At 41.9% G+C, this 15,000-nt stretch overlaps 1 protein-coding gene across 4 annotated transcripts in view; it reads right to left on the reverse strand.

Annotated features, from left to right (window-relative positions):
• robo3 (roundabout, axon guidance receptor, homolog 3 (Drosophila)) overlaps positions 1–15,000 on the reverse strand; it is a 110,809-nt gene that overhangs the window by 95,078 nt on the left and 731 nt on the right. The window lies entirely within an intron of this gene.

A 15,000-nucleotide genomic window follows, 5' to 3' on the forward strand; every position in this document is an offset into this window, starting at 1 on the left:
GCGATTGATGTGGGGCCTGTTGACAAAGGCTGAGCCCCCACTGGTGTGTTTGAGTGTCATCATGGCAAAAGGTGGCCGTGGTTACGTCCACTTTAGCACGAACTACCACAGAAGCACTTTTGAGTTTCAACACTTCTTTTTTTTTTATTATTATTTTTTGGGCATTTTAGCCCTTTATTAAACAGGACAGATGCAGATATGAAAGAAGAGAGAGAGGTACGGGTGGGAATCAGCAGACCCGATACGATATCATCACGATACTTATGCCTATATACGATATTATTGCGATTTTGTAATTATTCTGCAATATATTGCAATTTAAAACCTTTTTTCCTAATTAAAATTTTTCCCAATTTCAAATGATGTCCCCAAGATGAAACTTTGTCAACATCTTTTTTTTATCTAAAAAGACATATTTGTCTGTCTGTTCATATCACTTCAATTGTATTGCTGCAAAATGGGACAAACTGACCAACACATATATAATAAATATATATAAATATAATAAATACCTGGTGCCTGTGTATCGATACAGTATTCCCACTGAAAATTGTACAATACTATATCAATCCCCCAACCCTAGAGAAAGGGGGAATGACATGCTGAACGAATACTTCTGACTGTGAAGATCAACTTTACAATGTCTAAAAGTCTTAAAATAGAGAAATGTTTTTTTTTTTTTTTTAAACATTCTAATACCAAATCACAAGGGCATTAAAAGTTCATTTTACTGACAATGTGATGAAAATGCATCGCTTTCTGGCATGAAAAATAATGCCGCTCCAATTATTCAGGAATAATCCCCCGCCGAGAAGTCACAGGCCAAACGAGTGACTGTTTCCAAGACGTTTCCAAGCATGTGGTTAGCGGTGTGCTCACTGTGCTGCTGTTGAAAAGAGGACTCGACAGTGCCATCACTTGAGAGAAAAAAAAAAAAAAAGTAAAACCTTTCAAGATAAAGTTGTAACGTGAGATAGAGAAGGTTATCTTGCGTAGATCTTCTGATTCGGAATATTCAGGCCTGTGAAAAGTTCGTTTTAAACATAATTTCACTTGACAAGCTATTCGCTTGTGGTGACAGGCTGTTAAACCTTTGTCTGCACCTCAACAGATTTGTATGTAAATATGCACTTCCCCCTGCATCCTTCTCCACACTCTCCAGACTTTGCATTCCACAGACACTCTTCCCAAACACAGATGGTATAATGCTCAGATGATGGGCTGACTCATACAATAAAGCCCTGAAGGACGCTGATTTTGTCCGATACAGAAATACTTCAATCCTGAGGGCAACAAAACCCCTCACACCTACTTACCAACTGTTTTCAGAAGGCCCAGCATGCCATGCACCCACCCCCACCCCCACCCCCACCCTGAGCCAGCCTCCCAGCTCCTACTGTAGATGGTGATGGTGTACAGTATGTGTCATCACACATAGGTTCAAAATATTCTGCTCACTACAGGCCTGCGGGGAAAAGGACATAAAACATGGATGGCACATCAGCGCCATCACGTCTTCCACCCTGACAGGGTGAGAAATGCCTTTCATTTCTGCATGAAGGACTTGAAAATTAATAAGAATACTGCAGTACATCAAAAAGCCTGCCCTCCTTATCACTCTGTGGTGACTTGTGGTAAAAAGAAGGATTAACACACCCACCATGCCGCCCAATTCTTCTCAAAGAAATAGATGTTAATGGTCTTTTTAAGTTGGATAAAGTGTGTTTTATGATGAAAATGACCGTTTATTTTTGAGTCTGGTGGGTTTTTGATGATGGCGATTTCGCGGCTGTTTCATGTTAAACTAAAAGGATCTTACTCTTCAAGTCAAGTCAAGTTGTTTTCATCCATGAAAATGGAAACGACAGTGCTCAAATCCGCCAAAATACCCATAAAAACTAGAGCTTACATACCATACAATAAATATACTAGACAGTACAATACTATACATAAATACAGTAAAGTAAAAATGTGAGTTTAAAGTGCTTGTTGTGCTGTCTGACAGTCTGAGGTATAAAAGAGGGTGACCCGCGTCACAAAATAATTTCTGTCATTTTTACCACGATCATCATACACCTGATCCACTTTATTTAACTCTCCCACCAAAAAGTTCTATCTCTGTAGAGGTCCTTTCCATAATGTTGTCAGACACTTAGAATAATAATAATAATAATAATAATAATAATAATCGGAGTCTGTCAGCGGCAACAACAGAACTTTTAGTGGACGGAAATTGAAGGCGCGCAATTGCCCATTAATGTTACATCGCAGCAAGTTTCGCACTTAATACTGGACCAATTTCAAAGATTGGTGTTCCCATCGGTCACTTAGACACAAACAAGGGTATATAGGGTCCAGGTTGAACAAAACAATTTCAATCACCGTTAAAAGAAGGGACAGAGGAGAGAGGGGAAGGACGTAGAATGACAATCAAAGACAATTCAACAACTTTGCTATTCCCATCTCTGCCTCATCTGCAATTCCTTTTAGCGAGCTGCCTTCCCTCTTACAGAATTTGTTGTTTTACTGCTTTGTTGCCTCCTCCTCCTCTCGATTTCCACAAAAGCCACAGGAATTGATTTGCAAATGTGCATTCAAAGTGAAATTGGCAGCAGTGAGGCAGGCCGGAGTCCTTTCTCTGCAGCCCCCTACTCTTTGACCCAGGGGGGACAACAAAATGAGGCACTTGCATGAGAATACAAAGTGCCAGCAATAAAGAGACAACCTCTTTAATTGAGGCTATGTTGATGCTAAGCATCTAAATGGGCAGAGTCAACTTTGCATGAGGAAATAGGGTGTTTTTATCTTGTCTCTCTTGGGGCCCTGAACAGATTAATGAGTAGGGGCTTTTTGCTCTTCCTTTAGAAGAGGGGATTGTAGAAATTGGTAGCAAAAAGATCCAAACTCTCGAAGGCAGCTCCAAAAAAATACCCTTTTACTAACAACTCTGTTTCATGCTCCCTCTGAGTATGGCCTCTCGTGCGGGCGAAACAGCTGAAATGAGTTTTGGCTAGATATTTGGGCAAGATGACAAGGCAGAAGCAGCTTGCAGAAGATAAAGAGCAAACAGTGGCGTCTGTTCTGGTCCAACAGGAACAGACAGTTCAGCCTAACAGACTATTTTTACACAGAACATTACTCATGATTAAACATGGCTGAGAGGCTTGGGAGTTTATTAAGCTTTGATTTTGTTTCCAAACCCCCCCGTATAGACTCTGAGGGGGCAGCAACGCATCTACCTTGACTATAAAATGCACTTTCCTTAAGTTTCTGCAGCACATTGTGCTATGAATAATCAAGAATATGCTACTGAAAAACACCAAATACCAACATGGATAATGCAGAGGATGAAGCGGCTAAACTATTCTCATCTTATAAACATTCAGAGAGCTTTGAATGCAACTCAGAGAGGCATTCGCAGAGAGCAGTCCTGACGACTGGAAAAAATCAAATCCAGCGTCGTTCAAATTATCACAAATCCTGCCAGGAGTTGTCAGTTTGAGTTCCAGTAGCCCGGCTGTAACAAGCATCGATTCGCACCCCCGAGTCCGCCGAGGCTTGTGTTTTTGATAGGGCTTTCAAAGAACGGCAGAGCAGCAACTGGACCACTACTGAAAGTGGTCTATGTGATGAGAGCAAGAAGGGACAAGAGGAGGCAGGGACGGCCCTGGCATCTGCAACACACCAGCCCTACTTCTTTGTCAATAACCTATCTTGGAAATTAGTAACTCTGCCTTCCGAGTGTATCTTTCCAGACACTTTACCACAGTACAATCTTGTATATTTGTGTCTGCATGCATTAAATAACTTGTCAAAATAAAGACAAATTATCAGTAGTGGCCTATAGGTCTCCATAAGGGGGCTGCCCTTTTGGCATTTGCCCAAATTCCAGATGGCCAGTCCATCACTGGGAGGAAATAATGGAGAAAATACTGGAGCGAGGGAAGTAGTATTGGCTCTAGTGATTAAAAAAACAACTCTCCGCTCTCTGTTGACCTGTATTGCGTGACGGTGCATCCTCGTCAAATCCATCTGCTAGCAGTTAACAGTTAACATGCTTAAAGGCTGCTGTGTGATGGAATGACTACTAAAGCCTGGCTGATATCCAGAGGTGGGTAGTCAGGAGTTACATTTACTCCATTACATTTACTTGAGTAAGTTTTTGAAAAAATTGTACTTCTAGGAGTAGTTTTAAATCACTATACTTTTACTTGTACTTGAGCAGATTAGTGAAGAAGAAACTGTACTCTTACTCCGCTACATCAGGCTACAATGAGCTCGTTACTCGTTACTACGCTTCATTGTTTTTACCCCAGCGTACGTCTCATTTTAATGTTTTATTTTGACAGAGAGAGAGAGTCTTCCGCTGAAGGCTCTACCACGTGACCGGGCTTAACCAATCACACGTCGTTGTTCAGTCATGTGACCATACTCGTTACAGCAGCGCGACAGGTTAGCTTTACAGTCGTAGCAAAGACGTCAGAAGCAAACCCCCCCCGCCTCATAGTGAAAGCATGCGAAACAGCAGCTACATTATGCGGCCAAAACAAACGGACATGTGAGCGTTCAACAACTCAACATCTAACCTGAGGAGACGTAGCGGTGGTTTTAGTTTCTGCTGTGGAGAGGTGGATGTTTGTCTTTTAGGTTACATAAAGTATGTTTTACACATGCAGTATCCATCCTAATTTGATGTGACAAGTCTCTCAAATAGGCTATTTTGTAATTAATAAATTAATTTGAATTTATTTTATTGATTGGATGGACTATAATTTGCCTAAATATGATTATTTTGTATTTTTGTCTGTCTGATTGATGCTTGTGTTAGGAAATAAATCAGACGTTACTCAACAGTTACTCACTACTTGAGTAGTTTTTTCATCAAGCACTTTTTTACTCTTACTCAAGTAATTATTTGTATGACTACTTTTACTTTTACTTGAGTCATATTATTCTAAAGTAACAGTACTTTTACTTGAGTACAATTTTTGGCTACTCTACCCACCTCTGGTGATATCAGGCATTTCCCAAACTATCGGTATTTATAATGGCCGATAAAAAAAAAATAATAATTCATCAGAATCATTTATAACGACAAATAAATTATTCTGATAAATGAATATTTCAAAACATGAAATAAAAACGGACGGTCAACCATGTTATGAGTGTTGGCGTTGCATAGCTTGTCCACCAGAGGGCGCTCTACAACGTCGCTGTTGGCAACACTGATTTTTTTTTTTCAAAGGACTTTAAGGTTCATATCTTAAGTTTGTATTTTTATACATTTTATTCATCAGAACTATAATATATTTTGCAGTTCCTCTGTTGTGACAATAAAATCAATTTTTATAATATTTTAGTGAGAACTCATAGGGAAATCTGTTTATGTTTTGTTACGCATTTATGATTTTTTTTTTTAAATATATATCGACCAATGTTTCGGATTTTTAAATGACAAACTATTTGTATTGTATCCTTGGGCTCTAATGACTACCAACAGGCTAAATTACCCATATTACTCAATAGGCCACCAAACCCAAAAACTGAGCTTTTATGAAGACAAGTGGACCCGGACGTGAAGAATCAGCAGGAAGAATGAGAAGACTGGCGCTGATCTAACGACACGCCAAACCTAACATGTTCAGCAAGCATTCTGTTGCCAAGTCAAATATCCAAACGCCACTTTTAGGTTAACTATGTTTTGTGGAAGTAAAGCTAGAGCATTTTGACAGTAAGAGTCTTGAGTTAAGGTGGGCGTGGCTTTCAGAGTATGCCGCGATGTGCTTGATAAAGGGCAAAACTGAAGAAAAACATTAAGGTGGAAACTAGGGCTGCGCATATATTTCTCTTTTTTCTTTTTTAATTGTCATCGCGATATCAACTGGCGCAATGAAGACATCGCAAAAGGCTGCGAAATATCACAAAAGACACTCTAGGAGTGGAAAACTGCACTTGTTGTTCTTTCTATTTTTTCAGTGCTGCCTTTTAGAATTAATTCAACGTACTATTTGTTGGACAAAAGAACGTGGTGGAGTGGCTGGGTTGGCTCAGTTGGTAGAGCAGGCGCACTTTTATGTGGGCGATAACGCATCGACGCAGAGGTCCCGGGTTCAAGGCCGACCTGTGACAATTTCCTACATGTCTTCCCCCTTTCACACTTAGCTGCCCTTAGGGGTGGGGGAAATATTTAATATAGTATTGAGATATTTTTCGTGGCAATACTGTATCGATACACAGGCACCAAGTACATATCTATTATTATATATGTGTTGGCCCATGAAGTAAACCACGCCTTCTAACTGTATCCCCCCCTTCCTTATTATTTTGTTGGTATGAACGTGTTTAGGGCCAAATGCCAACAACTAACAATTCAAATAATAATTAAAATATACAGTCCGACCTATTACATCGTTATACAATTACGTTTTTAATTAGCATATTTAATCACAATGAACAAATACCGATTACATATTTAAGACCTTAGCAAATGTAAGGAATGAATTGCTGTTAAACAGAAACCTATTATGTAATAATTATTACAGGCCTTGTTTCACAACAGATCTTCTGAGAAAATTGAGTCAGTGTGTGCTTGTTGTTATCAATTTAGAAATTGTATATCACGATATCTCAATATATCATTTCATCACGATGGAATTCCCCTTGAAAGACGATAAAGTATCATATCGAATTATTGGCCAGCCATAAACAGTATGTGTCCACTTTCTCCATTTCATGTCTTTGTTATACTCTACTTCAGAACCAATGTTCCTTGAAATCTCTTCCACGATGTGTTAACGGCCCATTTATCCACTTTTCTCTTTCACGGTCATGTTATCACTCATACCTATAAGGGATCTCTCACCACTAAAATTACACATTCAAAGTGATCCATTGATGACACATGGCTCGTTGGTATTACGGCGTCATAATGTAGTCTCCTTACAGTGCCTGCAGTGTGTCATCATGGGAAATGATGAACGGAACTTCATATTTTAGTCCGAGCACACTGTACTGATTCATCCAGCTAAAAAAGGGGAAGGACAGGGCAGCTTGTCAGTAAAATAATTGGCTCTATCTCATCGTTCACTGTTACACCCTGAAGCCCAAATGATAGGTCTCTCATGTAGTTTGACTTTAAAATGGGAAGTGAGCTCCAACTTTAAAATCACTCTCAGCTTGACTGAACTTTTGGTAAACTCAGGCATGAGTAGCAACCCAGTTAATGTTCACATTAAAAACAACCCCCAGAGTTTTTTTTGGTTTTGTTTTGCTTTCAAGTTCTGGACTCAGGAAGTCCCTGTCTCGACCCTTTCCTCCCTCAGAGTGACTTGTGTGACGTATGTGGTCAGACGCATAGGAGCAGATAGCAGTCAGCCCGCGTGCGTATGTGTGTGTGTAAGCGCAGACATAGATCTAATGGGAGCTAATCTTAAAATATGCTGCTGTGGGACAGGAAAGCAATGGCATTTCCCCCCCAGCTGTGTTAGGCCACCCGCAGCCGCGGAGGGACCCGTCCTGGAGCCCCTGGAGGATTTCCTCCCTAACATGAGGGAGTGCTGGGTCTCCCTTGGTCAGCCTTATTGGACTGATTCAATCATCAACATGCTGCTTTGTTTGAGACGAATTTTGATTGTACTCCGTTCTGCATTTCTGCTGCTTTTAGTTTTTCAAATTGCTTGAAAGAAAATCATTTCCCCAATTTTTTTTTAAGATTATTTTTTGGGGCTTTTCCACCTTTAATGGACCGGACAACTAGGGGTGGGAATCCTCGGATGCCTCCCGATACGATATCATCACAGTACTTATGCCATGATACTATATTATTGATATTTTAAACGTATTGCAATACTCTGCAATAATTTGCAATTTATAACCTTTTTTTCCAACTTCAATTTTTTCACAATTTCAAATGATGCCCCCAAAAGGTTGTTTAAAATCGTAATAATATCGTGAAGTGGCATCAGTTTTGTGGTGATATCGTATCAGCAGGCGTCTGGTGATTCCCACCCCTAAATGTGGACATCGAGGTACTTGGTTAAAAAATATTGTGATATTTGATTTTTCTCCATATCGCCCAGGCCTATGTTAATGTAATGTATCACTTACCTGACTGTTTTTGATTTCTGAGGTGAGTTGCACTTAAGCGATAACAAGCAGGGGTCGCTAATTGTCTTGTCACCCAAGTCCCGTTTCTTTAAAAAAGCATTTCCCTTCAGCACATCTCGCATAGCCGTCAATCATCAAACTGCTGCTACACAGAACAAATAACCAAAGAGACACGGGAGTCCCATCACAGAATCACAGGTACCCAGCGACTGCTGTCCCTGTCACTTCTAAAGCCAGCCATTAAATAATGGAGAGCGGTCGTCCACATCCCTCCGCCGCAGCATCACCTTGATACACCGGCGCTGAAAATGACCCAATATCAGTTGGCTCTTTCCCACAGCGAGCTATCGAGTGCCAGACCCTCACAAAAAACATCCAGCCCTCTGACAGAGTCACGGCGGTGACAGCTGCAGCGTTACCCCTGGGCTTTTGGGAAAAAAAGGTCTGTGGACAATAAACAACTGGATTACCATGCAGATTTGACTGATTGGCTCGCCAGTCACACTTAAAAACAACACTGAGCTCTTGTTATCAGACGCTTAAGACACAAGAGGGCCAGATGGTGGTAGCTCCGCACAATTAATTGCAATTTTATCAAAATTGCAATATGGTATACTGCAATATCCAAATCGCGCGCAATATCGCAGGTGGGGCCCCATTTTTGTTGAATGCAAAATATGTGTCAATCATTCTGAATGAAGTAGTGTGGTACTGGCCTACAAATCCTATCCTATAGACTACTGAAAAAACTTTGATTTTCTACAGGACTTCACAGAAATCCCACCATAAATCACATTTTTTAGATTTGAATGTCCATCCATCCATCCATCCATCTATCTTCATCCACTTATCCGGTATCGGGTCGCGGGGGGGCAGCTCCATCAGGAGACCCCAAACTTCCCTTTCCCGAGCCACATTAACCAGCTCCAACTGGGGGATCCCGAGGCGTTCCCAGGCCAGGTTGGAGATATAATCTCTCCACCTAGTCCATTTTAATGTTTTTCAGTGAAAATGAGAATAATGATTCAAAAATAATCAATGTTGGTGCGTGAAACAATGCAAAAACAGAGTTTAAAGACATTAAAAATGGTAGTTTGAATGAATATGCACCATCATAGCAATACTTAATTATATTAATCTAAATGTATCAGGTCTCCACGGAGGAAATAATAAGGGATTATTGGGTCAGTGCATTATAATGCAGCACCTGATGGGGATACTAAGCATGTTAACATTTTACAATTGAATCCTATGTATCGTTAGCTAGATGATATTACATAAATTAAGAAAATCCCATTATATATTACTTATACAATATATACTTGTCGTTATGTTATTTGAATAACTTCTGACTTCATTGAGCCACAAATACATCCCCATATAAAGGAAATATATATATCAATCAGTCAATTTGATTTGGATGTGGCCGTCCAATCAGCACATATACTGTACATACACTATAATGCAATAGAATGTTAAAGAAAATGTCCAGACAATTTATGCTACATCGCTCTTTCTCTCACACACACACACACACAGACACACACACGCACACACAGACACACACACACACACACACATCCCCACACACACACACACACACACCCACACACACACACACACACCACACACACACACACACACACTAAAGAAGGCCTCTTTGAAAGCGCTAAAGAGATTTCGGATGTGTCCCATTATTGTGAGTGGACAGGACGCAGTGAGGGAAGACGCCTCTCTGGAGATGAAGTTGACAGATTGCTGCGGTCAGTGTTTGATGGGGTCACTCACTCCAATCACCTTTAATCCTTCGCATCCGCAATCCTGTGCATGCAACACAAAACAGCACATGTGCCACCTGTACTGTCCAAATAGCTGTATGTATGTTAGCTGTATTACACACACCACACCACACGGTTATTTTGCATTCACGCCGTGAGACGCAAAAACGCAGGTCTATCCATTCATTTTGAATTTGGGTAGTACGTTTAGGATGCGGATCGCATGCTAGGGGGGTGGGGGGGGGTGGGGACGCAACCCATGCCACTCTGCGCTGTCCAGTCATGTAAGCGGACCTCAGACTTGGCGACAGACTTGAGAGTCCCGTACAGTAAACAGGAACCATCACTGGCTCTGCCTCTGCCACAAGAAACACAAGCACTGAACTGCCCGGGGGAGGGGGGGGAGTTAAAGAACACACCAGATGGGCAAGTTCAGTGACGCTCCCCCTGCCGCACACAAGCCTGTGGAAAATCACTGTCTTTTTTTTGTTGTTGGTCTGAACACAACGAAACGCCCTGACTGACACTCCATCACAGTCAGCCGGCGGCGGCCCTCGGTTCGCCTCGCTCCGTGTCTATTTTTGTGTTTGACCAGCAATCGGGAGGTCAACCCTCCTAAAACCACTGGAACTAATGCTGGGGGCCATCCATCTGTCTACAGCCCGAGGTGGGGGGAGCTCAGGCGGTATTGTGTCGGGCCCCTCAGGCGGTCACACTTCAGACCTTTAAGGAGAGGGAATAGCTGACCCGACCTGTCAGCACCCGCTGCTAAATAGAGTTCCTGTTCAGTGTACTCCCTTTCCTTTTTCATGCCCGATGGAGAAGTCTCTGCCCCCCGTGGTGGGAATGTGCAGGGTAGAAAGATTAAGCCTAACCATGGGGTGGAGGAAAAAAAATCAATACAGCATAGTTTTGCAATATTTTCAGTGGCAATACTGTATTGATACACAGGCGCCAAATAACGATCTTTTATCATATACTGTATGTGTTGGTCAGTTATGTCTGCTTGACAATCCCATTTTGCAGCAATATATGAACAAAGAGAAATGTATATATATTTTTAGATGAAACAGATATTGACAAAATTTCCTTTTGGGGACATCATTTGAAATTGGGAAAAATTAGAAGTTGGAAAATGGTTATAAATTGCAATATATCGCAGAATATTGCAATATGTTTAAAATCGCAATTATATCGTATCGTGGCGTAAGTATCGTGACAATATCGATATTATCGTTATTGTAATGATATTATACCATTAAGAGAGGGGAGTGCAAGAGAAAGTGACAGGGCATGACTTCATTTTTCATTTGCCACAGAAAAATGCACAAATAGCTTGTTAATAAAGCATAATCAAACAGTATGTAACGAATATCTGGGACTGCAGTCTGGTTTTCTATTATCATGGGTATAAATAATGAGTTGCTGCCCTGTGACAAGCGCACCGATGTTTTGATGACTTGGTTCTAAATTTAGCAAACGAGGAGCTGTGCATTGAAAATAAAGTCGGAAATAGGCAACTTCAAGCTTCAAACGCCAATTTCAGCGGCTGATTAGCGCCGCTGATTCTGGGATGACAGGAAGAGGACGCTTAGTTCCTCGTTCTCTGCCTCTCGGTGGTTTTCAGGAGCTTGTTTGTCACGTATCATAGCAGCGCTTGTTGAGCTATCGACAGGCTAATTGATCTGTAAAGAACAGATGGGCAGGCAGGTGGGGGAGGAGGAAGGTACACTGAGCGTGCGAGTGTTAGTTTTCAAAAATGACTACAAAGCTTTCTCTGTCTCCTGTTTTTTTTGTCTCTGCAGAAAACAGCAGACATGTTGTCAGTATGCCAATAGCAAAAACCGGAGTGGCTACATGTTGACTCATCCACAGCTAAACAAGTCACAAGTCAACAATGTGGTAATGGTTACAAGACTGAGACTGTTAAGTGCCACTAACAATGCCATACAAGTGTAAGCTGTGCTTTGAAACTTAACCAGATCTGGGTTAACCCTTTGAAATGTGGATGGAGCTGCAAAGATGAATCCAGTAGCCTAGTTGTCTATTAAAGTTCTCATATTATGCTCGTTTTCAGGTTAATAATTGTATTGAGAGGTTATATTAGAATAAGTTTAATAAAAAAACACCATATTTTTTGTCATACTGCACATTGCTGCAGCTCCTCTTTTCACCCTGTGTGTTGAGCTCTCTGTTTTAGCTACAGAGTGAGACATCTCACTTCTGTTCCATCTTTGTTGGGAGTCACACATGCTCAGTAGCTACGTAAGGACACTAGCCAGTCGAAGCAGAGTATGTAGGACCTGACAGTACCTAGGTAAGGCTATAGCCAGTCAGAAGCAGAGTATGAGGGCGTGCCCTGACAGTACCTAGGTAAGGACTACTAGCCGTCAAAGCAGAGTATGAGGGCGTGCCTGACAGTACCTAGGTAAGGACTACTAGCCGTCAGAAGCAGAGTATGAGCGTGCCCTGACAGTACCTAGGTAGGACTACTAGCCAGTCAGGCAAGTATGAGTGGCCCTGACAGTACCTAGGTAGGACTACTAGCCAGTCTCCGAAGAAGATTATGATTGGCCCTGACAGTACCTAGGTAAGGACTACTAGCCAGTCAGAAGAAGAGTATGATGGCCCTGATAGTACCTAGATAGTGGGCTGTGGGGTGGTGATGGCGCAGTGGATATGACACATACCTTTGGTGTAGGAGCTCTGGGTTCAATTCCCGCTGCGCTACATCTACCAATGTGTCCCTGAGCAAGAGGCATGCAACCTCTGATACACTGCCAGTCAAAAGTTCTGGGTCACTTAGAAATACCCATTGTAGACCGAAAATCAGTTGCATTGTTTTTAACCAGGGTAGAAGTTTTCAGATTATATTATGTGTTTACATAATTGCAAAAGTGTCATCCAATGTGTTCTCAGTTTTTTTTTTAAATCAGATTAGTGAACAAAGGTAAATGAGGCTTTGGAACATTGGATGAATGGTTGCTAATAATGGGCAATGTAGATATTGCAATAAAGATCAGCCATCCACTCAGATCAGCTGGTATTCTGTCTATAATAGAGTGGTTTGCTTGTCATTTGGTGGGGGGGGGGCAAAAAACTCCTCTATGCAAGAAAAAAAACCTGGACATGTGTATCCCACATTTAAAGACACCAAACTGTTACAGGAATGTTACAGAATGGATCCAAGCAACAGCTATAACTCCTGCCAAAGTGTCCTTGACCAATCCATTAAAAGCCCCCCCCCCCCACTGTAAGTCACTGTGGATGACAGCGGCTCTTAAATGCTTCAAGAAAAGAAAGAAAAAGGCACAACTGCCAGGACTATGAACAATGAGACGTCTTGTTAATTGTGCTATTTCAGCCGCACTGCCCCCCCCCCCCCCCCCCCCCCCCGAAACATGACTCCACATGAAGGGGGCTCCTTTAGATATGAAATGCAAAGCCGAGGCGGGCAGCCAGGATGATTCTGGAAGTTCTTATTATCACATCTTATTATAAAGCTCATTTCATCTCCCCAACATATCCGTGCTGCTACTGATCTGAAGCTTCTTCTCCTGAGTAGCTCAACACAAATGCTTATCCAAAAGTATATTGCAACGAATACAAAACCCCTTGGGGCTGTATGAAAAAAAACCAAAAAAATAAACAGTGCATGCCTCCCGGTAACAGTCACTGTGTGTTTTTTGCTAAAGTGAAAATATAAGAAGCATTAATGCAGCCTTTGTAGTCCCAGAGGAGCATCTGGAGTCACCGAAGGAGCACTCTCACAGATGCTGAGTTCATATGCTCTGGGTTCATAGCCAATGTTTACAGCCTTGTAAAAGAGAGCACAAAGACACCACGCTGTCACAAACTATAACAATAAGAAGAAGAAGAAGAATAATGTATACTTCATTAATTTAATTAACTTACAATTTACACTCTGTTATTACACACAGGCCGGAATTACACACGCATGCTCAGTACCTATACATGCACTAAATGGAGAGATGTTAGAGTGTGTGGGGGGGTTGCCCATGGAAAGGCACCCAGAGCAGTTGGGGGTTCAGTGCCTGGCATTTCTCCAGCTACCGGTCCACCACCATACTTAGGGGACTTGAACCAGCGACCCTCCGGTTCCCAACCCATGCCATCAGACTTGCTTTTTTGCTGGGGTATTTCTTTGTAGAACCACAAAGCGTAGGTATGTTGACATAGAACATGTAGCCCACTGGCAGCAATTATACAGTTGTGCATATCAGTGATTGACAGAGGGTCTGACAGAGGGTCTGACGGAGGACTGACGGGGGGTCTGTTGATCCAGCGTCCAGTCTTAATAAGCAGGTTGAGCATGACTCACTCTACCAGTCCTACTCTGTGTGATGGGGTGCTTGCGGTATAGCCTTCCTCCCATAGTTTAGTGGCACAGGAACTAAAATCAAAGGCATTGTATGCACATCTTTGAATATAGAGTGAATTAATAATGTAAAAAAAGCTATTTAACAACAAGGCCAAAACCCAAGGAAACTAAGCATTGTACTACGGACTTCATCCACCATCCCTTCATGTGTAATCTGTGTGCTCAATGCAACTATGGAACCCCCCAAAAGTCTACACAAGAGTGCAATCAGATGGAAACAGATAAACAATTTAACATGCAGCAGTTGGCAAAGACTTGTATGCAACGCCGATTAGGCCTACAGTCAAAGAAATGCATACATTTTGTCAGCACCGCTGTCCAAAGGGAGGGGGGGTGGGGGAAATCAAGCTGCCAACCCTGCCATGCTCACTTGCACTTAAAGTAGACAGCACCAGTAAAAGGGGAAAAGTCTCTGTACCAGGCTGTTTCTGTTTCCCAATTGCATTGTGTCTCCTCCTAATGGGCCCAATAACTGAGATAAATGAGCAGCAAAGTCAGATTTCTGTGGGGAGCAGATGCTGGTGTGAATCCATGGTCCCTTGGGCAGGACACACAGTAAAGCTGCATATGGGCTACTCTTGTGTCTGCTGGTTTAAGTGGCCTTTCAATGACATCATCCGGGAGGATTACTCACTATATGCACACATTGTGTGTCTATAGGAAAAGGAGCACATGGAATAGTAACTTTGCATGAGTCAAATTGCAAGTTAAATT

This window comes from Etheostoma spectabile, chromosome 13, assembly GCF_008692095.1.
Source record: "Etheostoma spectabile isolate EspeVRDwgs_2016 chromosome 13, UIUC_Espe_1.0, whole genome shotgun sequence".
NCBI classification, from domain to species: Eukaryota; Metazoa; Chordata; class Actinopteri; order Perciformes; family Percidae; genus Etheostoma; species Etheostoma spectabile.